Here is a 25,919-nt window from a genome sequence, read left to right on the forward strand (position 1 = left end):
GGCTCACATATATAATGAGGTCATCGCCTGGCAAGGGCTCACTTACAGTATATGCGGAGATTCTCACCTGGAGAGGGCTCACTTATATACTGAGGTAATTGCCTGGAAATAACTCACTGATATACGAAGGTCCTCACTCAGAGAGGGCTCACTCATTAACTCAGAGAGGGCTCACTCATATATTGGGGTCCTCACTCAGAGAGGGATCACTTATATACTGGGGTCCTCACTCAGAGTGGGCTCACTTATATACTGAGGTCATTGCCTGGATAGAGCTCACTTATATACTAGGGTTCTCACCCACTTATATATTGGGGTCTTCACGCAGAGAGGGCTCACATATATAATGAGGTCATCGCCTGGCAAGGGCTCACTTACAGTATATGCGGAGATTCTCACCTGGAGAGGGCTCACTTATATACTGGAGATATCACCCAGAGAGGACTCACTTATATACTTGGAGTCATCACCCAGACGAGGGCTCACCAATATGGTGAGGTCATCACCTGATGAGGACTCACATATATTGTGAGGTTCTAACTTGGCGAGGGATCAATTATATACTTGGAGTTATCACTCAGACAAGGGCTCACCAATATGGTGAAGTCATCACCTGATGAAGACTCACTTATATTGTGAGGTTCTCACTTGGAGAGGGCTCACTTATACTTGGAGTTATCACCCAGACGAGGGCTCACCTATATGGTGAGGTCATCACCTCATGAGGGCTCACTTATATTGTGAGGTTCTCACTTGGAGAGAGCTCACTTATATATACTTGGAGTCATCACCCAGACAGGGCTCACTTATATACTGGGTTGTCACCCAGACAGTAAACATACAAATAAATATTGTGAGGCTAATGTGAGCTAATGCTATTGTGAGGCCAAATTGTCTAAACAGCAGTGGGAGTCAAATATTATGCAAAAGGAAGAGAAATAGGGCACTTCTGTCAGGAAATGTCCTCCAGTGAACTGTACTAGATTATTATCACATCAACATCAGCTTCACCATTAGGGTTAAGGGAAGGAGGAGAGACTGGGGGAGGCATCCTGTATAGTCCTTTGCCTCTAGTGGGAGGGAGAGCTGGCCCGCATTTGTGACAGGTGAGGGTTAAGCGAGGAAGCAAGATGGCCGATGGAATTCCGGAACCAAGCTCAAGGGGGTGGTTGCGCATTTTGGAGCATGCGCAATTGTCTGCTTTGTCAGAGGTCTGACGAAGCAGCGAATTGCGCTGCTCCAAAACGCGTTACCATCCCCTTGACGTTTGCTCCGGTCTATACATTCCAGCATGGTTCCGGAAGATCTTATACAGTTCTTAATACATAAATACATATGTCAAGTATAAGGAGTTACTGTAAAGTGTATAGGTCCAATAACTGCTTCTTCAGATTGCCATAATCACTTATAACAGTTATCCAGTATAAAATATATATATAGATATAGGTATTCATTAGTACTTACAACTTATATCAAAGCAAAAACTATCCCCTCTACGAAGGGAAAAAAATAAAAAATGTGGAGAGGGATAAATTATATACTGTGGTCTTCACTCGAGAGATCTCACTTACAGTATATACTGAAGGTCATCATTGGGCAAGGCTTACTTATTTACTGGAGTCATCACCTGGGCGGGGCTTGCTTATATATCTAGGTCATCATCCAGGACTAGGGTTGCCACCTTTTCTTCAAGCCAAACTCGAACACTTTTGCGGCACATTTTTTATTTTTTTGCAGTAAGCACTATAGGATTATAAAAGACCTGGACACATTTGGGTGCCCCAAGGGGAGTAGTAATGTAGGGCACAGAGCGCGCCAGTGGGTGTGGCCAAATTGCTCTTGCTGACATCATCACCCCACCCTTCAGTGATGCCAAACCTGCCCCCAAACAGCCGCTCCGCAGTGACAACAGATTTGTGTATGACTATGTTGGATACTTGGGGAGCCACAGCCTGGTCTTAATAATGTGTCCGGATTTCAGGTGGACTGAAACCCGGACACATGATTCAAAACCCAAACTGTCCGGTTGAATCCTGGACAGGTGGCAACCCTATCCAGGACTCACTTATACACTGGGGTCATCAGCTGGAAAGGGCTCATTTTTTTCACTGGTGTCATTATCATATGAAAAGGGCTCACTTATAAACTGGAGTTATCATCTAGAGAGGGCTCAAAACTGGCAGGTTCGCCTGCCTACCTGAATCTCTGGCCGTTGCAGCTGGAAGTCATTCATTTAGTAGGAATATTTCTAGAGCAACTAAATAACAGCTTCTCACTGGTTGCCGGAATGTTTCGAACTGTAAACAAACCAGCAACTATTCCAGGTGATGTCATTGACTTCATATAGTCATGTCCATATGTGGTCAATGTCAGCCATGCTAATTGTAGACATTTAGTAGTCATTTAGCGAGCTGTCATTTAGCGAGAGGAGGCTAAATCATCATGGCACGAGTCAACGGGGATATTTCCCTTGTGATAGATCTACATCGCTGGGCAACATGATTGACATTGGATTCACATCAGGGGACAATGTTTATTTGTTTATTTTTTCATTATTAATTTTATTTCATAAGGGACTTTGTTTTATTTGTTTATTTACTTTGTCCTTTTTTTTTGTAATTGAGTAGCGACGGGTACTATATACGCCTTATAAAGGGCTGGATTTTTTAGGCCCTTCAAATGGGGCTTTAAGATTCTGCTATGTCCCCTGACAGACCCGCATATACACCCTGGCAAGGTACTATCCCACTACTACTGGCACGTGGCCTGGTAAAGTTTACATGTGTTTGTGTGTGTGTGTGTGGGGGGGGGGACATATGCTTGCTGCATATCCCTTTCATGGGTAGCCAGGCTACATGCTCAAAAGGGTATGGATTTTGAGGAGGACCTCATGCAAAAACTCAAAAGTCAAACCAGCCCTTATCTTACGTGGATAAGGATTTGGTATAGATTTTTAATGCGGTAGTAAGGTCTGAAAAAAATAAAAATCCCCCCCCCCCCTGCAAGTTAAGGGCATAATGTGCTAGTATGCATCACATGCCAGCACCTTTAAAAATGACTTACTTTACCATTACAATACAGGACACTTCCACCCCCTTCCTGCCCAGGCCAGCTTTTAGCCCTGTCGCACTTTGAATGACAATTGCGCAGTCATGCAATGCTGTACCCAAACAAAATTTTTATCATTTTTTTAAGACACATAGAGCTTTCTTTTGATGGTATTTAATTACCACTGGGTTTTTTATTTTTTGCTAAACAAACAAAAAAAGACCGAAAAGTTTTTTCTTATTTTCTGTAATAAACTTTTGTAAATAAGTAATTTTTCTCCCTCATTGATGTGCGCTGATGAGGCTGCACTGACGGGCACTGATAGGCTGCACTGATGGGCACTGATGAGGTGGCACTGATGGGCACTGATGAGGACAAATAGGCATTAATATGCGGTACTGATAGGCATCACTGATATGCAGCACTGATGGGCACTGATAGGCGGCACTGATATGCAGCACTGAAGGGCAGGATTTATGGGCACTGATAGGCAGCAACGAAGGGCACTGATAGGCAGCACTGATGGGCACTGAAAGGCAGCACTGATTGGCATCACTGGTGGGCCCTGATTGGCATCACTGGTGGGGCTACACTGTTAATCATTTCACTGATTATCAGTGCAGATCACCTCTGTGAGGAAAGCGACTTCAGCCGCTTCAGCTTCAGTAAGCTCTCCTCTCTTAACCGCTTCAGCCCCGGAAGATTTTACCCCCTTCCTGACCAGAGCACTTTTTGCTAATCGGCACTGCGTCGTTTTAACTGACAATTGCGCGGTCGTGCGATGTTACACCAAAACAAAACTGACGTCCTTTTTTTCCCACAAATAGAGCTTTCTTTTGGTGGTATTTGATCACCTCTGCGTTTTTTTAAATTTTTTTGCGCTATAAACAAAAAAAGAGCGACAATTTTGAAAAAAAAGCAATATTTTTTACTTTTTTATATAATAAATATCCCCAAAAAATATATAAAAAAACTATTTTTTTCCTCAGGTTAGGCCGATATGTATTCTTCTACATATTTTTGGTGAAAAAAATTGCAATAAGCGTATATTGATTGGTTTGCACAAAAGTTATAGCGTCTACAAAATAGGGGGTAGATTTATGGCATTATTTTTTTATTATTTATTATTTTTTATTAGTAATGGTGGCGATCTGCGATTTTTGTCGTGACTACGACATTATGGCGAACATATCGGACACTTTTCACACTATTTTGGGACCATTGCCATTTATACAGCGATCAGTGCTTTAAAAATGCACTGATTACTGTGTAAATGACAATGGCAGGGAAGGGGTTAACACTAGGGCGCGATCAAGGGGTTAAGTGTATCCTAGGGAGTGATTCTAACTGTGAATGGGGGGGATGGGCTACCACTGACATGACAGTGATCACTGCTCCAGATGACAGGGAGCAGTAGATCCCTGTCATGTCACTAGACAGAACATGGAAATGCCTGGTTTACATAGGCATCTCGCTATTCTGCCTGTCCGTGACACGATCGTAGGAAACCAGCGGACTCACGGCATGGTCACGCTGTGCACATCCACTGGCCCCGCCAATTAAAGGGGATGTACAGGTACGCCTATTTGCCCACCGCTGCCATTGTGCCATTGTATATCGGCGTGCAGCAGTCGGCAGGTGGTTAAATAGGCACTTCCTATTTACACTATGATCAGCTATGATTGGACACAGCTGATCACATGGGAAAGAGCCTACGTCATAGACTCTTTACTGTTATCAGAAATGTGGTGTGTACAAAGGACACACCTCACCACCGATTGCCGCGCTGCATGCCCCCGGGGGCGCGCACGAGTGACTTGTTCTGAAGGACGTCATATAATGTCTAGTCAGAACAATGAAACTGGGCTGTCATTCTGCTATAGGCTGGGCAGGAAGTGGTTAAAGCAGAACTAAACCCTCCTATCATTGTCAGCCAAGGAAGCTGCCATTTTGGCCTATCTTTGATCTTCAATTGCAATGAATTCGCACATGTGATCAGCTATGACACCAGCCATTTGATAGTTTGACGGTTTATTGAGAGCACATACAATGTGACAGTTACATTCCTGGCATGTGCCGGGAATGTAACTGTTTTTTTGAAACTGTAAATCAATGGGTTTTGTTCCACTGTAAAATGAAGCCCTCCGGCGGTGTGCTGTCAATGCTGACCAGGCTTCCATCTTCACCTGGTCTTCCTTCCTTGTTCGCAGGCTCCGGCAGTTTGGATGGCTAATCCACAATGACATAAATCCCACGCATGCACACAGGAGTCACAGCCGCAGCACAGTGCTTTGAAGGGACGGCATACTGAGTAGAATTGCTGGAATTTCCCCCAAAATCTATACTAGATCTTTATCTTAGATATGGGTCTGGAATGGAGTTTTGCAGAGAATGCAAAAAACAGAATGGTGTGGACCCGCCATCCAAAATGCGTACCTGGCTCTTATCTGGGCAGTAGCTTGGTTGGCTACTTACGGCAGGGGCAGTGAGCGTGTACCCCCTTCCTCCTCCTGATCCAAAGCAGGCCATATGCCTTCAACATTGGGAGTGTACCTTGCCAGCTCCTCTTCCCATCAGACATCAATGTCTAACTAGGACTGCTGTGGAGGAGGTTCCATTTAGACACACTTGTAGAGGGGCATGCCAATTCCTCAATTTCTTACTTTTATACACTATATTCAAAGAATGAAAGTTAATTGTGATAAATCAAGGTAGTGTCTGTTCACTTAGCAAACTGAATGTTCACTTTGTAAAGTGAATGTTCTCTTAGGTTAGTAAAAAAAAAGTGAAGCTGTGTTCACCTTGAATACCCAATCACATGCAAGGGAAAAAAAGTGGAATGACTGAAGTGAACACAGCATACACTTTATAAAGTGTACACGTTCTTTTCTTTTAGTGAGTCAACTCCACTGTATACTAGGCCAACCACATGGGCTTCGCTAGTGCGGGGCACCCAGGGCATGTTCCCCCCATCTCTTCTGGGGTGCCCCAAGTTCCGACACCATAACCTCCTGATTGTTTTATTTAAAGGGTACCTATGGACAAAATGAAAAATTAAAGTGATACTAAAGTCTCATTTTTATTTAGTTAAAAATAACAAACACATTATACTCACCTGCTCTGTGCGGTGGTTTTGCACAGAGCAGCCCAGATCCTCCTCTTCTCAGGTCCCTCTTTGGTGCTCCTGGCCCCTCCCTCCCGCTGAGTGCCCCCACAGCAAGCAGCTTGCTATGGGGGCACCCGAGCCGAGCCACAGCTCCCTGTGTCCATTCAGACACAGAGCCGTGGCCCAGCCCCGTCCCCTTTCTCTCCTCATTTTCTTACTGACTTTGATTGACAGCGGCGGGAGCTAATGGCGCTGCACTTCTGTTTCAGCCAATGAAGAGGGAAGTCCCAGGCAGCTGAGACACTCCTGCAACATCGCTGGATCTAGCTGGAGCTCAGGTAAGTATTGGGGGGGGGGCTGAGGGGGGCTGCTGCACACAAAAGGTTTTTTATCTTAATGCATAAAATGCATTGAAATAAAAAAACCTTCTGCATTTAAACCACTTTAAGTACTCATTTCCACATTATATTTCAATTATTTCTAGCATACTCTTATAAGTCCACAGGAGGATCAGTTTTAGGGAAGGCAGTACAGCCGGCCCTCCTGCTTGTCAAGTGCCCAGGCCCCCCCCATTGAACTGAAGGGGTCCAAGTACAGGAAGGACAGCTGTACTGTCTTATTAGTGGCCCTGCTCTGTGCCTTATGTACTGCTAACCCCTGCACTCTGTGTGTTATGCACATCCAACCCTTGTGCCCTGTGCTTTACTAAATCCCAAACCCTGCACTCTTTGTGTTACTTAATGATGTACTCTACTGCATTTCGTATATTTCTTTCTGACCACTGCACTCTAAGCACATTATATACTTACCAAAGTACAGTATATTATACTTCTGACCAATGTAATTACTATTTTAAGATATGCTGGTTGTTAAATAGATACTGACTATTTTATTAAGGTTTTTCTTTAAGGTGGTTGTAAACCTTAGACATGAACAAAGCATGCCCCTCTATAGTGTGTGTATATATATATATATATATATATTTGCCCCGTTAAGAGCACTAAGAGTAATTTCTGTCTGTTGCTCTGTTCTTGTGCTATCAGAATGAATCACTTCTGACAAGTTTTCTTGACACTAAGAGAAAAAAGGTGACAGGGGAGGGACCTTCAGTTAGATTGACTGCCTCTCCTCTGTTCCTGTGAGCTGTGTAAAGTGGGGTGTGTCTCTTCCCTCCGATCAGCTATCAGAGCTCTCCTCACTGAGCTCTGTAGAGTGTAACTTTAGCTCCCTGTCCCCTTTTTTCTGATAGCTCACATAAGCTTTATAAATTCACCACTTAGAACATCTGTAGAGATGAGAAGACTGCAAATAAACAGGTACAACTTATGTAGGAGAATTCTCTTCATCTCTATGTATCACCTGAGGATAGTCTTTTTACTGGGTACGTGTAAGGGTTTACAACCACTTTAAGGTAGACTGTGTACAATAAAGAATATGTAATGGAAGAGGTTTTTTTTTTGTATGATTGTGCAATGGTTTGTCTGTTAGATTCTCACTTGTGGCACAGTGATTAAAGGGGTTGTAAATCCTCATCTTTTTTCACCTTAATGCATCCTAAAAAACTTCTGTCACTGACCAACCCCCCAGCCCCCCCCCCCCCCCCGCTTTACTCTCCTGAGTCCTGTATTCCCCCACCGGAGATGCGCTCTTCCCCTCTGCCTGGTGTCTCAGCTCTTGATTGCATAGATCAATAGCAGCGCAGCCATTGGCTCCTGCTGCTGTCAATCAAATCCAATGGCGCCGGCTCTTGGGGGCGGGGCCGAGTCCGGCATTCTGCGTCTATGGACACAAATGCTGGACTCAGGAGCGCGCCCGCAAGGTAACCCCCCGGGAGAGCACTTCTCCCAGGGGATTATACAATGCGGGGAGGAGCTACCAGCGCCATCGGGGGACCCCAGAAGCCGAGGATCGGGACCACTCTGTGCAAAACTAACTGCACAGTGGAGGTAAGTATGACATATTTGCTATTTTAAAAAAAAAACAAAGCCTTACAATCACTTTAAAGCATATTTTGTAGGTACAAGGACTGTGACATATGTGTGCATTGTTTACAGCGAATACAGTTAGTAGGCTCAGGTTTCATTTAACCATACCCCTTTAAGACCCTCCCACAGTGCCCAAACCTAACACAGTTTTTTCCTCTGCATGTCCAAAGGTGCTTGTTTTCTTTTACAATTCTAGCAAAGCCCCTGCAGAGCCTGGACTGGCTTTGTGACATCAGCTGACACAGGACTTTAGCCCGCTGTCAGCTGAATCTGGGTCACAGGAGTGTAGAACTAAGTACACTCCTGTGACCCACAGGAGAAATATGGCCAGGAGAGCTTTGGCCCTACTTCTCCTTTAATGGTCAGCAGAAAAAAAATCAGAATGTGATAGATTGCTGACAGGTATGAGCAGAGACATCAGAGGCTTGGAGTAATACTGATGGATAAAGTTCTGTTTTGTCTACATGTCTGAGTAGATAGTGATTAGAATGAACAGCATTCCTATTACAGAGCTTGTAATCTACACAGCAGGTGAATGGGGGAGTTCCATTATTGCAGCCAGCTTACATATGGCAGGACTCCATCAATAATAAGGCTTTACTGTATACATGTTAGGAAGTTCTATCCATTTTTGAGATATAATTAATTTGAAAACAGAGAAAACTTTATATTAGGCTCAGTTCACATTATTGCGCTGCAGTAACACATGGATTAACATACATTATTGCAACGTGTAAAAGCACGTGTTTTGCGCACTGGTGCCCTTCGGAGCCATTCATTCTTAATGGCACCACAACACAACTTGCCAACAGCCTTGCACTGCAAAACACCATAACACTGTGTGTTGTGGTGCGCTGTGTTACAAAAAATAGTACATGCACAGTTTTAAGTGTGATTTGGTGCACTAGGCAATCAATTCATTTGAAAGCAACACGTTAATGCATGGAACCTCAATGTGCATGCATTACTGCAGTGCAAAGATGTGAACCTACTGTAGACTTAGAGAACAGTAAATCAGCTAAATAAATCCCGGGTGCATCAAAACAAAAAGAGTGCAAAGGTTTCTAGTATATTTTCTTTTAAAGCTGCTATGCTTTAAATAGAGAGGCATGTCCTCTGTCAGGAGCTGTAGAGTCCTTCCCTTGTTCTCTGTGGGGAAGCAGTGCAGAAGTCTGACACCCCCCTGCTGAATTAGATCTATAGCAGATTCCTGCTGATCAGAGAGCTCTGGCTCTGAGTCAGTAGTAGGAATGAGCTGCTGGTTCTTTAACCACTTCAATACCAGGCACTTATACACCTTCCTGCCCAGACCAATTTTCAGCTTTCAGCACTGTCGAAGTTTGAATGACAATTGCGCGGTCATACTACACTGTACCCAAACTAAATTTTTATCATTTTCTTCCCACAAATAGAGCTTTCTTTTGGTGGTATTTAATCACCTCTGCGGTATTTATTTTTTGCTAAACAAATAAAAAAAGCCCGAAAATTTTGAAAAAAATAAAAGTTTTGCTTTGGTTTCTGTTTAAAAATGTTGTAAATAAGTAAGTTTTCTCTTTCACTGATGGGCACTGATAAGGCGGCACTGACAGGCACTGATAAGGCAGCACCGATGAGGTGGCACCAATGAGCTGGCACTGACGGGCACTGGCGATGGGCACTGATACGCGGCACCGATATGCAGCACTAATGGGCATTGATAGGCGGTACTGATGGTCACTCATGGGTGGCACTGGGTGGCACTGATGGGCACTGATAGGCGACACTGATGGGCACTGAAAGGCGGCAAAGATGGGTTCTTATGGGTGGCACTGAAGGGCACTGATAGGCGGCATTGCTGGGCACTGATGGGCACTGATAGGCGGCACTGCTGGGCACTGATACATGGCACTGATGGGCACTGATCGGCTCTCCTCTACTTGCGTCTGTCAGACGCGAGTGAGGAAAAGCCGATCACCGGCTCTTCCTATTTACATCGTGATCAGCTGTGATTGAACACGGCTGATCACATGGTAAAGAGTCTCCGTCAGAGACTCTTTACCTAGATTGGTGTAGCGGGGTGTCAGACTGACACCCCGCAACAACGATCGCCGCGATGCGGCGATTTTTACCAGTGGTAAAAAAAAGCCCTTGTGGATTTAATTAACTTTTTTCTTGGTTAATTCTCCTTTACTTGGGTGTGGCAGGGGGAGTGTCCTATGCCTACATATGTTTGCTAGTAGGTATCCCTCATTTCCATCTCAAAATGTTGGGAGGTATGCCACTGCCGCTAAATGTGACAACTTCCTCATAGACTGGTTGTTATGGAGCCGGCAGCTGCCGGTGTCCTATTAACCATGATTCAATCCCATTAGGCTGACAACAGAATGTAAACAAAGGAGTGTAAACAAATTTTATGGGATCACCCCAAATATTTATCCTAGAACCTTCAGGTCTAGTATGGATTTTAAAGTGGAACTTTCCCCATAACAACTTGATAAAAATTAATGTTCTTTAGCAGGAAACATACATTCCACATTAACCACTTCAGCCCCGGAAGGTTTTACCCCCTTCCTGACCAGAGCACTTTTTACAATTTAGCACTGCGTCGCTTTAACTGTTAATTGTGTGGTCATGCAATGCTGTACCCAAACGAACTTTGCGTCCTTCTTTCCCCGCAAATGGTGCTATTTGATCACCTCTGTGGTTTTTATTTTTTGCGCTATATACAAAAAAAAAGCGACATTTTTGAAAAAAAAAACAATATTTTTTCCTTTTTTTGCTGAAATAAATATCCCCAAAAATTTTTTTAAAAAACAAATCTCTTCATCACTTTAGGCCAATATATATTCTTTTACATATTTTTGGTAAAAAAAAATCACAATAAGTGTATATTGATTGCTTTGCGCAAAATTTATAGCGTCTACAAACTATGGGAAAGATTTATGGCATTTGTATGGCATTTTTAGTATATATTTTTTTTTTACTAGTAATGGCGGTGATCTGCGATTTTTAGCAGTATTGCGACATTGTGGTGGACAGATTGGACGCTTTTAACACATTTTTGGGACCATTGATATTTATACAGCGATCAGTACAATAAAAATGCACTGATTACTGGGTAAATGACACTGGTAGGGAAGGGGTTAACACTAGGGGGCGATCAAGGGGTTAAATGTGTGCTCCCTAGGTGTGTTCTAACTGTATGGGGATAGGACTGAGTAGGTGAGGAGACATTTCGCTGTTCCTACTTACTAGGAACAAACACCATGTCTCCTCTGCTCTGACAATACAGGGATTTGTGTGTTTACATAGGTGCCATTGTGCCACAGTAAATGTAGCTGGTCAGTAACCGGTTAATAACTCTGCTACCAAAATTAGTGTGTGCTGTAAATTGTTTCAACCATTGCCCCTGTTCCTTCTTGCCGGAGGCTGGCATTTAGCTGAAGCCCAGAGTAGCAATCAATCTTTAGGCTGTCAGCAGATCGGCCTCTAGTGGCTCTGAAGTTTGTCACTATGCCGATGTGCAGAGCAGGGTGAGGCAGTGCATTACAGGATTTTAAACAGTATAGGTACTTATTTGTAATGTTTTACATAGCTATACCTGCAGAAGGTGCCAGCCTGAAGTGATCTAGTGGGACTTCATTTTCTGACTAAAGTTCCACTTTAAGGGGGAGCCCACAAAAAAAAATGTGGGTCCCCTCCAAAATTTAAATCAGATCCCAATTCAAGCATTTAGTCAGACTGGCCAGGAAAGGGAGAGACGTACGCCTGCCTGAACCATACCAGGCCACATCCCCTAAGCATGGGGGATCTTGCAAAGCGAAGAGCCTCTTCCCCACAACCCTGGCCTGGTAATAATGGGGGTCTGTGGACAGGGGGGTGGGGGGATGTTTAAAGGGGTTATGATAAAAAGCCTTCTGTGTAGCAGCCCCCCCAACACTTACCTGAGGTCCCTCTCTGTCCAGCGATGTCCAGATGTGTCTCAGCCATCCGAGATTCTCCCTTCTGATTGGCTGAGGCACAACAGTTGCGCCATTGGCTGTCGCTGCTGTCAATCAACGTCAGCTAGCCAATCAGGGGAGAGAGGGGCAGGGCCAGGCCGGGGCTCTCTGTCTGAATGGACACTGGGGGCTGTGACTCGGGTGCCCCCATAGCAAGCTGCTTGCTGTAGGGGCACTGAATAGGAGGGAGGGGCCAGGATCACACAAGAGGGACCCAGGAAGAGGAGGATCCGGGCTGCTCTGTGCAAATCCACTACACAGAGCAGGTAAGTATAACATGTTTGTTTTGTTTTTTTACGGGAAAAAAGGAGACTTTACAATCACTTTAAGTTTTAAATGCAGCATTCACTGTGCAGAACATGAGGTGTACTTATTGATCAGATTTAACAGGACACTTTTATTCGTTTTTTCCACAAACATTTTTATTGGAAGCAAGAAAAATGGTACATACAATACAAAGATCGCAAAGGTTTTGTTAAAGGTCAGTGATATGCGATGGCATTCTAGATAACAGGTGACTAATGCGTCATGGAGTATAGTAGAAAGGAGCAATAGAGTAAATCTAAAATCTTTGTACATAACACAGTTATTTGACAGACAATAAAAAATGAGATATGGGTATATTCCAGGACAAAGTTATATCATCCCCATTGTGTGTACCTTATAGGGGTCGTTCTTTTATTAGTTTTTTTGGTGATTGTGTTGTATACCTGAAAGAGAAAAATCCATAGTGCGTGAAGTGCTGGGAATATCAGTGCACATGCGCACATTTGCTGCTTGTGGTCACAAACAGTTTCATATGCTGCTATTCAGGTTGGAGGTTCCGGTGGTGAGTACAAGTGCATGTGCTGCCTTTTTTGCCCTAACAGCAGGGTGTATGGGTTGACTTTTCTTGTCTATACTGATGCCGGTGACGGTCGCATTATTTTTTAATTTTCAGGTAAAAGGTTGTCAAACGCATTCTTTAGTGCACCTAGGAACAGAATGCAAAAGACTTATTTGGATGTTCAACTCACATTGCACATTATGGGTTTGATTTACTAAAACTGGAGAGTGCAAAATCTGGTGTAGCTGTGCATGGTAGCCATTTAGCTTCTAACTTCAGCTTGTTCAATTAAGCTTTGACGAAAAAAAAAACTGGAATCTGATTGGTTTCTATGCAGAGCTGCACCAGAATTTGCACGCTCCAGTTTTAGTAAATCAACCCCAGTGTCTGCTCCATATATACTGAGCACCAAGGTGCGATTTTACAGACCCGGGAATCATGTTTACAATGAATGCGTACTTTGATACACAAATGCAGCCACACAGTACCAGTGTACCAGGGTGGTTTCTCTCTGCTTTTGTTTATTTCCCTTTAATACGTCAGCCCTTGTGTGATCTCCGGGCAGATATAAAAGACACTAATGCAGCATTGTATTCAATTAGCCCTCATTCACACCTGAAGGATCAGAAGTATGTTTCTAGAAACGCCTCTACGCTTAACCCTCATATTTTTTCCTGTTGTGCTTGTTCAAATCTGAGCTCAATGCACAGAAAATGTACAGGAGCTTCTTTGGCGCCCCATAAGACATACAAAAACAGAAGATATAGACTTTCAAGTGTGAATATAGCCTAGTAAATCATTAAAAGAAATCTATGGTCACAGCATACACTTTAATTTTATAACATCAGTACTGTAATAATAATACAAACAATAGTTATTTTTGTCAATCCAATATAAACTTAGTTGGACAATTTCCTTTCTTGCTGTGAGTTCTGCCTGTCTGTTGATCATCTCTTTCCACAATTTCCTGGATTCCTTGCATGCTTTGCAGTTCCTCCTCTGCTGTTTACATTCAACTTCTAAGGACTACATATCCCATGGTACCTTGCTGCCTGAAAGCAGTGATTCCTGTACTAACTCCTCCTCCTGAGACTCCTCCTCTGTGTTATGTGTTACACATCAGTGCCCACCCACAGGGTATAGTGAATACCTGTCCCAGAATTCAAGGAAGTCATTGTGTGGGGATTTTCACAAAGTAAGTTTACAAACTTCACGATCATTCAGATGAATAGGAGTAGGCTAGGAATAACTGAAGTACAATGTGGAAATGAATATATGATTTTACATTTTGACCATAGATGTGCTTTAAATATATATTTTTGTTAAATGCAAGCTATGTAAGCACTTGAATTTGACTTGGTATTAACCTCTTGCAGTCTCATACAGCAGACCTCAGACTGGAGGAAGGAGAAGCAGCACAAGGAGCCAATTAAGTGTGTGGCAGTCAGGGCTAGGCTAAAGGGTGGGCAGGAGGCAGGGCAGCTGCCCTGGGCACTGTGGTATCATGTGAGGAGGGAGGGCTCTACAAGGGGATTGGGGAGGAAAGGATTTGTGTTGGAAGGGGGGGTTTAGTGGTGGCAGGGGTGTAAGCATTATTTTAGGTAGGGAAATTTGAGAGGTGGAGGGGAGTGCTAAGAATGGTGATTTTTTTTTTTTTTTTTGGGGGGGGGGGGAATTAGGGGGACGGGGGGGCAAAGATTTGGGCTGAGAGGGAGGATTTCAGCACTGGGGCAGATTTGTACTGGGAGGAGGGGGGATTTATGCTTAGGGAGTAAGTTTGCAGTGCAGAGATCAGTGCTCATTGTTTTCGTGGGGGGGGGGGGGGGATTTTTGCTGACGTATAATGCTCATACATCTTGCGGGGGGGCACTTTGTTTGCCCTGGGCTCTGTATGACCTTGTCCCAGCATTGGTTGCAGTGCAAGGAGCATGTAATAGAAGGAGACAGCAGAGTGACAGAAAAACAAGCTCATTGTTGTGCTGTATTTCGGTTCACTTTCCTACCACAGCATCAAGTTGGGGAGGAGACCCGAATGTGAATGCAAAGCTGCAGAAAGAAAGATCGGTTCCCTTTCCCTGTGGCAGAGTGGTGGAAGCTCTCAAGACTGGATGGACAGAAAAACAAACCCTTTGGTAGGTAAAACAGCCCCCTCGTATGAATTTTGTCTTTGTATTTAACTGTTAAAAGCTGAACTCCGGACATTAAAAAAAAATTCACTGAAATATATTCCATAAATTATATAAATCCACATTGTGTGCCTTTGCAAATCCAAATATTACTTTGTAAAAGTATCTGTGAAATCATCACTGTACAGAGAACAGTGCTGTAGGAGGAACCCAACAGGCCCCACCCACTACAGACTCCCTGCAGAAAACTACAGGAGGGGGCGGATTCAAGAACCATCACCCTGCACAAGGAGAGAGAACAGCAGTGACTGGTCTTTATTACAGGAAGCTCCTGCATAAAGGTAAAGTTTTACACTGGACAAATCTGGAAGAAATACACACCAAGATTCAAAGAATGCACATGTCTCTTGTACTTAGATATTATCTGTTTATCCCGGAATTCATCTTTAAAGTTAACATTCTGAATAGTTTAAATTGTAAAGTGTACAGAATTCCTGCACATCCAAACATTTAAAAAAAAAATACAAATGTTTCCGAGTCTTCATATTGCCAAAGTGTTAAAAAGCCGTGTTCTGCTTGAGGCAGCTGAAATATTTTTCATTAATAAATCTGTAGTAGATTCCAAAACATTTTCATTAGCATCACATTCCACTTTCACGATGAGTGCAGACGATAGATCATGATAGTTGTTAAGAGATAAGCATTTCATCAATGCGTTACATCTTGTGTATTGTCAAGGCAAGGACATCAATGGGTGGCATTAAAGAAAGGTTTCATTTGGGGGGTTGATCATGGAAAGAGTGTGTATCACACAAGTTAGAGTGGAAGAAAAACCTAACTAGTCTTAAAAACTGTTCCCTCCCCCTCCTCTTTATCCTGCCTAACCTGTGTAGCACGGTCCCCTTGAGGACTGCTTGGATTTACCTGCTCATCTGCATTACCATGAACCTGTAAACCTTAAAACCCACCTGACACTCTGGGTTCAGACATCTTCCCACTAGCACCTTTAAATGGCACGTCACACAGATCAATATGTTTATATTAACTCAGCTTTTACTGAAGTAGCAAAGTAGTATTAATTTACAAACAAGGGCAATGGATCAACCAAGTTCTGAAGAACAGCCCAGACTCAGTAGAGGAATTCCCCAAAGACAGCTTAAGTACAGTTTAACAGTATGAAAATACAATATAAATATATGTACAGTGAGATACCAACTGAAGCATGACCTGTAGGACAATAAAGGGTTAAGTGTTTAATGCAGGTAGTTACACTCTAAAGGGGAGCCCAAGACAGGGCGGCCTATAAAGAAGAAGGATTGTGTAGGGCCCTTTAAATAGTAAGAACAGCAATGTCCGAGGTGAAGGCCTGATAGTCTTCATCGGCAGTTGGAGCACATTAGATTATATCCAATAAGGCACAGTGTTGTATTAACAGACTGACTGGCTTAAACAGGCTAATGGTATTCCTTGAAATGGTTGTAAGTAGAGGTGTCTATGTACAGTGTTCAAATGACAGTGCAGTAAAGTTATCCCAAGGTAAAGGTGTCTGTACACAGTGTTCCAATAAAGTAATCAGTGAAAGGTTGTAGAAGATGGGCTATTTCCCTCTCACCAATGACTGGACCGAACTAGATGCCTTGCAGGCAGCGACCCGGGAAGAGACATCCGTTGATGAAACCTTCAGCAATGACCCTCAGGCTCGAAGGGTGTATGAACGTGGTGTCGAGCTGCTGAGTTGGTGCCATGTAGATGTCTGATGAACAGCAAGCAGAGTTAGGCTCTTCGAGGCCGGTCTGGAATCACTTGGACACCGCGTGGTAGGCCGCAACCTCTCTCTCCCCGTGTGCATTACGCAGGGCCCAGGAAGAACAGAGCATGGGATTGATCTCCAGTCTCCTTTATAGTCTCTCCCAGAAGTCCCCTGGGATGTATAGTCCTGGTATGGTTATACAATGGAATTGCTGCTCAGAAAGACTACTAGTCCCACAATCCTTTGGGGTTGGGCTCACAAATATGATGACAGTCACTGGCGCCCAGCATTAAAGGGATATCCTATAGGTGAGGAAGGACGGGGAATGCACATAATATTACAAGTATAGTCCACCATCGCTACACCTGCATAAAAAAGATCTGTGTACTTACCTGTATTTAGTCCACTCCGGTCTAGTCACATGATTCCACAGCTCCAGCGCCCCTTGGTCAGTCAGCAGCTGCTGCAGGGGAGAGGGTGATGTGCCTATGGGTGACATCACAGCTCTCAGAGTTCACTTCCATTGTTGAGCGTGACCAGACCAGAGTAGATTGAAAATAAGTAAGCACACAGATCTCTTTTATAAAGGTTAGGCAGGAATGGTAGGAGGAAACATTTTTTAAGAATAATTATAATTAGGGTTTTCTTTTACCGTAACTGTTGTTATTGTCCCAAAATTTGCTTCCTTGTAACAAATAAGGGACATGTTGAATATTGCTTGTGTATGAAGTGATCCCAGATTTGTCATTTCTTTCTTATCTGATTGGATCATTGGTTTTCCCAGCAGTTTTTCTCATTACAATACTGGGACTGATCATGCGAATATATTATATTTAAGCACTCAGGAAATAGGAAGTGACTGGAGTGACTTGATCAACATCTACAGAGCTGGAAAAGGCAAGAATCTGGAATCAAGTTTCTTAACTTACCCACTGGGCACTTAAACCCCCTTCCTAACCAGACCAATTTTCTGCTTTTGGTGCTCTCACATTTTGAATGACAATTACTCAGTCATGCAACACTGTACCTATATGAATTTTTTGTACTTTTTTTTGTACTTTTTTTCACACAAATATAGCTTTCCTTTGGTGGTATTTAATCATCGCTGGATTTTTTTATTTTTTGTGCTATAAAAGAAACAAGACTGAAAATTCTGTAAAAAAATGCATTTTTCTCCGTTTCTGTTATAAAATTTAGCAAATTAGTAATTTTTCTTCATGAATTTTGGCCAAAATTTATACTGCTACATATCTTTGGTAAAAATAACCAACATTGGTGTATATTATTTGGTCTTTGTAAAAGTTATAGAGTCTACAAGCTATGGTGCCAATCTCTGAAAATTTATCACACCTGAAGTACTGATGGCCTATCTCATTTCTTGAGACACTAATGCCCTGTACACACGGTCGGACTTTGTTCGGACATTCTGACAACAAAATCCTAGGATTTTTTCCGACGGATGTTGGCTCAAACTTGTCTTGCATACACACGGTCACACAAAGTTGTCGGAAAATCCGATCGTTCTAAACGCGGTGACGTAAAACACGTATGTCGGGACTATAAATGGGGCAGTAGCCAATAGCTTTCATCTCTTTATTTATTCTGAGCATGCGTGGCACTTTGTCTGTCGGATTTGTGTACACATGATCGGAATTTCCGACAACGGATTTTGTTGTCGGAAAATTTTATATCCTGCTCTCAAACTTTGTGTGTCGGAAAATCCGATGGAAAATGTGTGATGGAGCCTACACACGGTCGGAATTTCCGACAACAAGGTCCTATCAGACATTTTCCGTCGGAAAATCTGACCGTGTGTACAGGGCATAACAAGCCAGGCAAGTACAAATACCCCCCAATTGACCCCTTTTTGGAAAGTAGACATTCCAAGGTATTTAGTAAGAGGCATGGTGAGTTTTTTGAAGTTGTAATTTTTTCCCACAATTCTTTGCAAAATCAAGATTTGTTTTTTCACAAAATTGTTATATTAGCAGGTTATTTCTCACACACAGCATATGCATAGCACAAATTACACCCCAAAATACATTCTACTATTCCTCCTGAGTATGGCGATACCACATGTGTGAGACTTTTACACAGTGTGGTGACATACAGAGGCCCAACATGCATGGAGCACCATTAGGTGTTCTAGGAGCATAAATTACACATATAATTTATTTCTTATAAGACTACCTCTTATGCCCCGTACACACGATCGGATTGTTGGCCAACAAAACCATGGACTTTTGTCTGAAGGGTGTTTGCTCAAACTCGTCTTGCAGACACATGGTTACACAAATGTTAGCCACATACTACGTATTTTTTTAGCTCTTTAGCGCCATATGTATATATATATATATATATATATATATATATATATATATATACATATACATATACATATATAAACATGCATGTGTATGCAGTGTGTATGGTGTACAGTTTGTATATTGCAGTGTGTGCAGAGTGTGGCACTGCTGTGTTATGCATAAGAGGGTGGTGGTAAAAAAAAAAAAATCACAGGGGGCGCTGTGCACTAGGCTGTATATACTGTACTTCTGACTCCATAACTATGTATTGTATGTTACATACAGCTGACCCCTGCACTCTGTGGATTACCTGCTCCTAACCCTCCCACTCTGTACATTACACACCTGACCCCTGCAATATATAAGTTACGCACCCCATACACCTGCATTATGTACATTACCCAACCTGAACCCCTGCACTATATATGTTCCATACTTTGGACTCCTGCATTCTGTACATCACCTCAAGTTTTAAAGTTATGGTAAAATCTCGTTTTTTTAAATAAAAATAGCAAACATATTATACTTACCTGCTCTGTGTAATGGTTTTGCACAGAGCAACCCAGATTCTCCTCTTCTCGGGTCCCTCTTCTGTGATCCTGGCCCCTTCCTCCTGTTGAGTTCCCCCACAGCAAGCTGCTTGCTATAAGGGCACCAGAGCCAAGCTGCAGCTCCGTGTATCCATTCAGACACGGAGCAGCAGTTTGGCCCCCACCCCCTCTCTCCTCATTGGCTAGCTGACTTTGATTGACAGCAGCGGGAGCCAATGGCACTGCTGCTGTGTCTCAGCCAATCAGGGGGGAGAGTCCCGGATGGCCGAGACACTCGTGGACATCGCTGGACAGAGAGGGGCTTAGATAAGTATTAGGGGGCTGAGGGGGGTTGCTGCACACAGAAGGCTTTTTATATTAATGCATAGAATGCATTAAGATAAAAAAAATCTGCCTTTACAACCTCTTTAAGCTACACCCTTTGTTAGCACAATTTTTTCACACGCACCATTTGGAGTACCAAGTGTGCTGCTATTAGCCCTTCCCACCACTCGGCTCTCTACTTCACCCCCATTCTCAGAAATTCAGATTTTCAAAATTTTCCACATATGCCAATAGAGTAAGTTTACATTGAATGTTGTATGTATGTATGCATGAGGCAGAGCCTCACCTGCCATTAACATAAAAAAAAAAAAAAAAAAACTTCGAGGGTCGTAGCTCAGCAGTCACAGTTGGTAGCTGAAGTCCTACCCCACCACTGGTCAAAATTTGGGGCTCCTACGACCTATGGGTCCGGAGATTTGGGGCTCCTTGTGCAGCCTGTCAGAAGCTACATACAGAGCGGCCAGTTTAAATACAAGCTGGCACACTCTGTTTGCAGCAGACTGAGAGGATGAGCTCACGGTGCCTCTCCTCACTTCTTGTCAGAGGCACTGAGCTCAATGGACAGCTTGGAGTCTTGGACCAATGGTAAAGTACCATTAGCCCAAGCTGTCCAATAAAAATACTGCAGTGAAGGCACGCCTCTCATTGCAGTGTCATAGAAGGGGGCATGCGTCTAAAAGACACATGCTCCCTTCCAGCCCTCTTTTAACTACAAGGAAAAAACATGGGTTTATGTGTATAAGATATACCCACAATCCCATGTTTTTCTCACACAGTTAAGCGGGATAATGAGAATCTGCTGCTGTTGAAAAGCTAAATCATATATTAGTATGCTATATGTTATAAGATAATAATTTATTATTTATTTATTTACTGTGAAATTACTGGTAGGAAGTTATAACTTCAAACTTCAGTAATTTGTCAAGCCACCTGCTTGAGTACAGTTTTTGAAAATATAGCAATTTAACCTTAAAAATAATATATAATAATTATTTGTATATTACTTATGGTAATTAACCCCTGAGCAATTACTCAGAACCCCCAAACATTATATTGTTTTAGCAGACACCCTATGGAATAAAATGGCGGTCGTTGCAACTTTTTAAGTTACACGGTATTTGTGTAGCAATTTTTCACATTTTTTTTGGAAAGAACCCTTTTCATGAATAAAAAAAAACCCACTAAAGTTAGCTCCATTTTTTTGTGTAATGTGAAAGATGATGTTACGCTGAGTAAATAGATACATAACATGTCACACTTTAAAATTGCGCACACTTGTGGAATGGCGCCAAACTTCAGTTCTTAAAGGGGTTGTAAGCCCTTGTGTTTTTGTATCCTATGCATTAAGGTGAAAAAACACCTGGCAGTCACTGGCCCCCCAGCCCCCCTGTCTTACTTGCCTGAGCCCCTCCATCTGTTCGGCAGGGATGCGCTGTCCTTCTCTCCACGGGGTCCCGGCTCTTGATTGGATAAATTGATAGCAGCGCAGCCATTGGCTCCCGCTGCTGTCAATCAAATCCAATGATGTGGGTGCCATGGGGCGGGGCTGAGTCCGGCATTCGTGTCTGTGGATGCAAATGCTGGACTCGGGAGCTAGGGTTGCCACCTCATCCCTCTAAACCCAAACACATATGAATTACATAGGTTCTGTGGCTGATCAAGGTGGTAATTAAACTCACTTGTTGCCTTATCTGCATTTAATTAGCCACAGAACCTATGTAATTCATATGTGTTCGGGTTTAAAGGGATGAAGTGGCAACTCTATTGGGAGTGCGCCCGCAAGGTAATCCCCTCGGGAGAGAACTTCTCCTAGGGGGTTATTTGATGCGGGGAGGAGCCACGAGAGCCGCCAGGGGACCCCAGAAGACGAGGTTCGGGGCTACTCTGTGCAAAACGAGCTGCACAGTGGAGGTAAGTATGACATGTTTGTTATTTAACCTCTTGCTTACTGGGCACTTAAACCCCCCTCCTATCCAGACCAATTTTCAGCTTTCAGCGCTGACGCACTTTGAATGACAATTGGGCGGACATACAACACTGTACCCAAATTTTTATCATTTTTTTTCCCACAAATAGAGCTTTCTTTTGGTGGTATTTGATCACCTTTGCGTTTTTTAAATTTTTTGTTAAAAAAATGTAAAAATACCGAATTAAAAAAAAAAAAAAAACATTTTTATATTTTGTTATAAAATTTTAAAAAAGGTAATTTTTCTCCTTCATTTATGTACGCTGATGAGGCGGCACTGATGGGCACCGATAGGTGGCAGTGATGGGCACTGATGGGTGGCAATAATGGGCACTGATCGGTTACACTGATAGGCAGCACTGCTAGGTGGCACTGATTGGCACCACCGGTGGGCATTGATAGGTGGCACTTGTGGGCATTGATAGGTGGCACTTGTAGGCATTGATAGGTGGCACTCTTGGGCATTGATAGGTGGCACTGGTGTGCACTGTGGGCACTGTCAGGTGGCAATGACAGGTGGCACTGGCAGGGGGTACTGGTGGCACATATGAGGCAGAATTGCCTCTTCCTCTTCGGGACCAGTGTCCTTTGCTGATAAGCCGCTGATCTGCTTTTTTTTCTCCTCGCGCTGTCAGCATGAGGAGAAAAAAAAAAACGATCACAGAGCTTTTGTTTTGATCATGTGATCAGCTGTCATTGGCTGACAGCTGATCACATGGTAAGGGGCCGGGACCGGCCCCTTACTCGGATCGGTGATCACCCGAGTCTCAGTGACTCGGTGATCACAGCGCGCTCCACGCGCGTGCACAGGGGAGGCCTCCTGGAAATTCAGGTCCGCGCTGTAGCTGTCATTCGGCTATAACGTGGATGTCAAGTGGTTAAAAAAAACAAAAAACGATCCTTTACAATCATTTTAAGAATCTCCATAGACAACACTTTAGAGTTACAGAGGAGGTCTAGTGCTAGAGTTATTGCTCTCATTCTAACGATCGCTGCATATGTAACCTGTGTGTATCTGGCTCTGATACTAGCCAGTGCCTCACCAGCCACTGACCTCACCGCTCGTCCCTGGTACAAACGGTTCCATTGTGTTAAATACGGTTCATATGCAGGACTGTGGACACCCATTTTTTTCTTTTGCAGTTGAGTGCTGCTCCAGATTATGGAGCTTTACATAACCGTTTGCATGGACCTACAAAATGTACGCATTACAGATCTGAATGCCGCATATTTTGCACCCATGTGCAATGGGCCTGTATGTATTCAGAAACATTCTATGTGTACATGTATATCATTGCCAGGGTGAAAGAGGCCTACATGGGCTTGCCTAAGCCTGGGAGTTATAATAGTAAGAGTGGAGTTGATAAATAACAGTTAAAGGAATTGTGTGTGAAACCCAGCAATAGATAATGGATGGTGTTCCTCCTCCTCCTGTGACCAGACAGTCCTGGAAATAACTTTGGTTTGATTTATAGTTTGCTTGAAAACACAACTAGGCCGTGTTATTTCTGACACTTTCCCTGACTGACACACTTCCTGATCTTTGTGCAGCACAAACAAAAGTGTCCCAAATAAAGCACCTGTGTGCGGGCAGCATGCAGAGCGCCAGTGACCTGTGACTCAGTGCTGGGTGACAAGCTGCTGAGGGAGGCTAATGGGAACTCAGTGCCCCTCCACACAGAAAGGGGCAGGATGAATAACACCTTCTAAATGGAAGAGAAGAGCGCAGGGAACGTCGCTGCTCCCGCACACAAAGAATGCACAGTTTTGGCAATCCGCAGCAGAATAACAGATTGAATGGCAGTGAAAATACACAAGCGCACAGCTCCTTCACACACAGACTGCTCACATTAATGCTAATCTATTAATAAAAGGAAAATACACACATACAAGACAAAATAAATGCTGTTTGCAAAGGTGCAAATGAGCCACAAAGGATCTTATGTAAACCAAGCATAATAAAGAGGCATTGTGAAGAAGGTAAAGTAAATATATCCATACATGGGGGGTTGCACGATTGTTCGTTAAGTGTCAGTCAGACGGTTTGTATGGCTTATATAGTTATATACAGCAGAGTGACAATGGGAGGTTTTATTATCATACACATAGGGCTTGATTTACTAAGACTGGCCATAGATGAGTTGTTTTATTTTCATTCAACCAGTGGATTGAATGGAAAAAAAAAAAAGATTTGACTCACCTCAAATGTGAGCATGGGTTAATCCTCTGTGCTGAGCTATTAATTCTGACATTGGAGAGACTTCTCTGTCCGGAGAATACACTGATCAGCGTTGCCGGCTATAGCCAGCGGTGCTGATCCAGCTGCAAAAAACCTACAGGGCTGTTGTACAGAAGTTGGTCGGTAGATCGACTTCTGTACAATCACCCTGCCCTTACATAGTTACATAGTTACACAGTAGGTGAGGTTGAAAAAAGACACAAGTCCATCAAGTCCAACCTATCAAGTCCAACCTCCTTACATGGATCGAAATTCAGCTGGTCCCTGCTGAACTATTCGAATTTCGATCCATGTATGATCGGCTTAAAAGGGTAGAGATTGTTGACTTTGCAAAGTGAAGGTTCCTTGATCCTAGTTAACTGCTTGATCTTCGGAAGGTTTACCCTATTTCATGATCTGGCCATTTTTGCAAAACGGCACTGCATTACTTTAACCACTTAAAGTGGGGTTCCACCCAAAAAAACAAAAATACTTGAAAAGTTCTAAAAAAACAAAAAAAACAAAAAAAATTTGGATATTTTTTTTTTTTTACTTACCTCTAAATGCCTGTTGCTAGGTGGTCCCTCGTAGTCTGCCTCTTCCTTTGCCTGGGCTGGTGACATCACTTCCCCCTTGGCACAGGAAGGGCTCGGCTCTGCTCCCTCCCTCCTGTCAATCATCTGGGACCCATTACAGGTCCCAGGTGATTGAGCGGCCAATCACGGCACGCGGCGCCGCTCGCGCATGCGCAGTGGGTGCCAGGCTGTGAAGCCACAACCCGGCGCCCACAGTTGAAATGCCGGCGCCGACGAGCGGAGGGGGGGGACGAGCGGGGCTTCGAACCCCCGCATCGCTGGACCCAGGGACAGGTAAGTGTCCAATTAAAAGTCAGCAGCTGCAGTATTTGTAGCTGCTGACTTTTAATTTTTTTTTTTTTTAATGGACCCCCTGGGTGGAACTCCTCTTTAAGGACCTAGCCTCTTTTTGAGATGTGTTGTGTTGTTTAAAACAGTAAAAACTGTTTTTTTTTGCTAGAAAATTACTTAGAACCCCCACACATTCTAATTTTTTTTTCTAACATCCTAGAGAATAAAATGGCGGTTGTTGCAATACTTTCTGTCACACCACATTTGCGCAGCTGTGTTACAAGCGCACTTTTTTGGGAAAAAAATACACTTTTTGAAATAAAAAATAAGACAACAGTAAAGTTATCCCAATTTTTTTTTTTTATATTGTGAAAGATAATGTTACGCCAAGTAAATTGATACCCAATATGTCACGCTTCAAAATTGCGCCCACTCGTGGAATGGCGACAAACTTTTACCCTTAAAAATCTCCATAAGCGACGTTTAAAAAATTCTACAGGTTGCATGTTTAGAGTTACAGAGGAGGTCTAGGGCTAGAATTATTGCTCTCGCTGTACCGATCACGGCAATACTTGAGTGGTTTGAACACCGTTTTCATATGCGTGAGCTCGGCGGGACGGAGCGCGTTTAAAACATTTTTTTTTTCTTATTTTACCTTTTATTTTTTATTTTTACACAGTTTTTAAAAAAAATGGTGTCACTTTTATTCCTATTACAAGTAATGTAAACATCCCTTGTAATAGAAAAAAAGCATGACAGGACCTCTTAAATATGAGCTCTGGTGTCAAAAAGACCTTAGACCTCATATTTACACTTAAATGCAATGAAAAATAAAAATAAAATTTGTCATCTAAAAACAAAAAAAAA

Source organism: Aquarana catesbeiana, linkage group LG01 (assembly GCF_042186555.1).
Source record: "Aquarana catesbeiana isolate 2022-GZ linkage group LG01, ASM4218655v1, whole genome shotgun sequence".
Classification (NCBI taxonomy): Eukaryota; Metazoa; Chordata; class Amphibia; order Anura; family Ranidae; genus Aquarana; species Aquarana catesbeiana.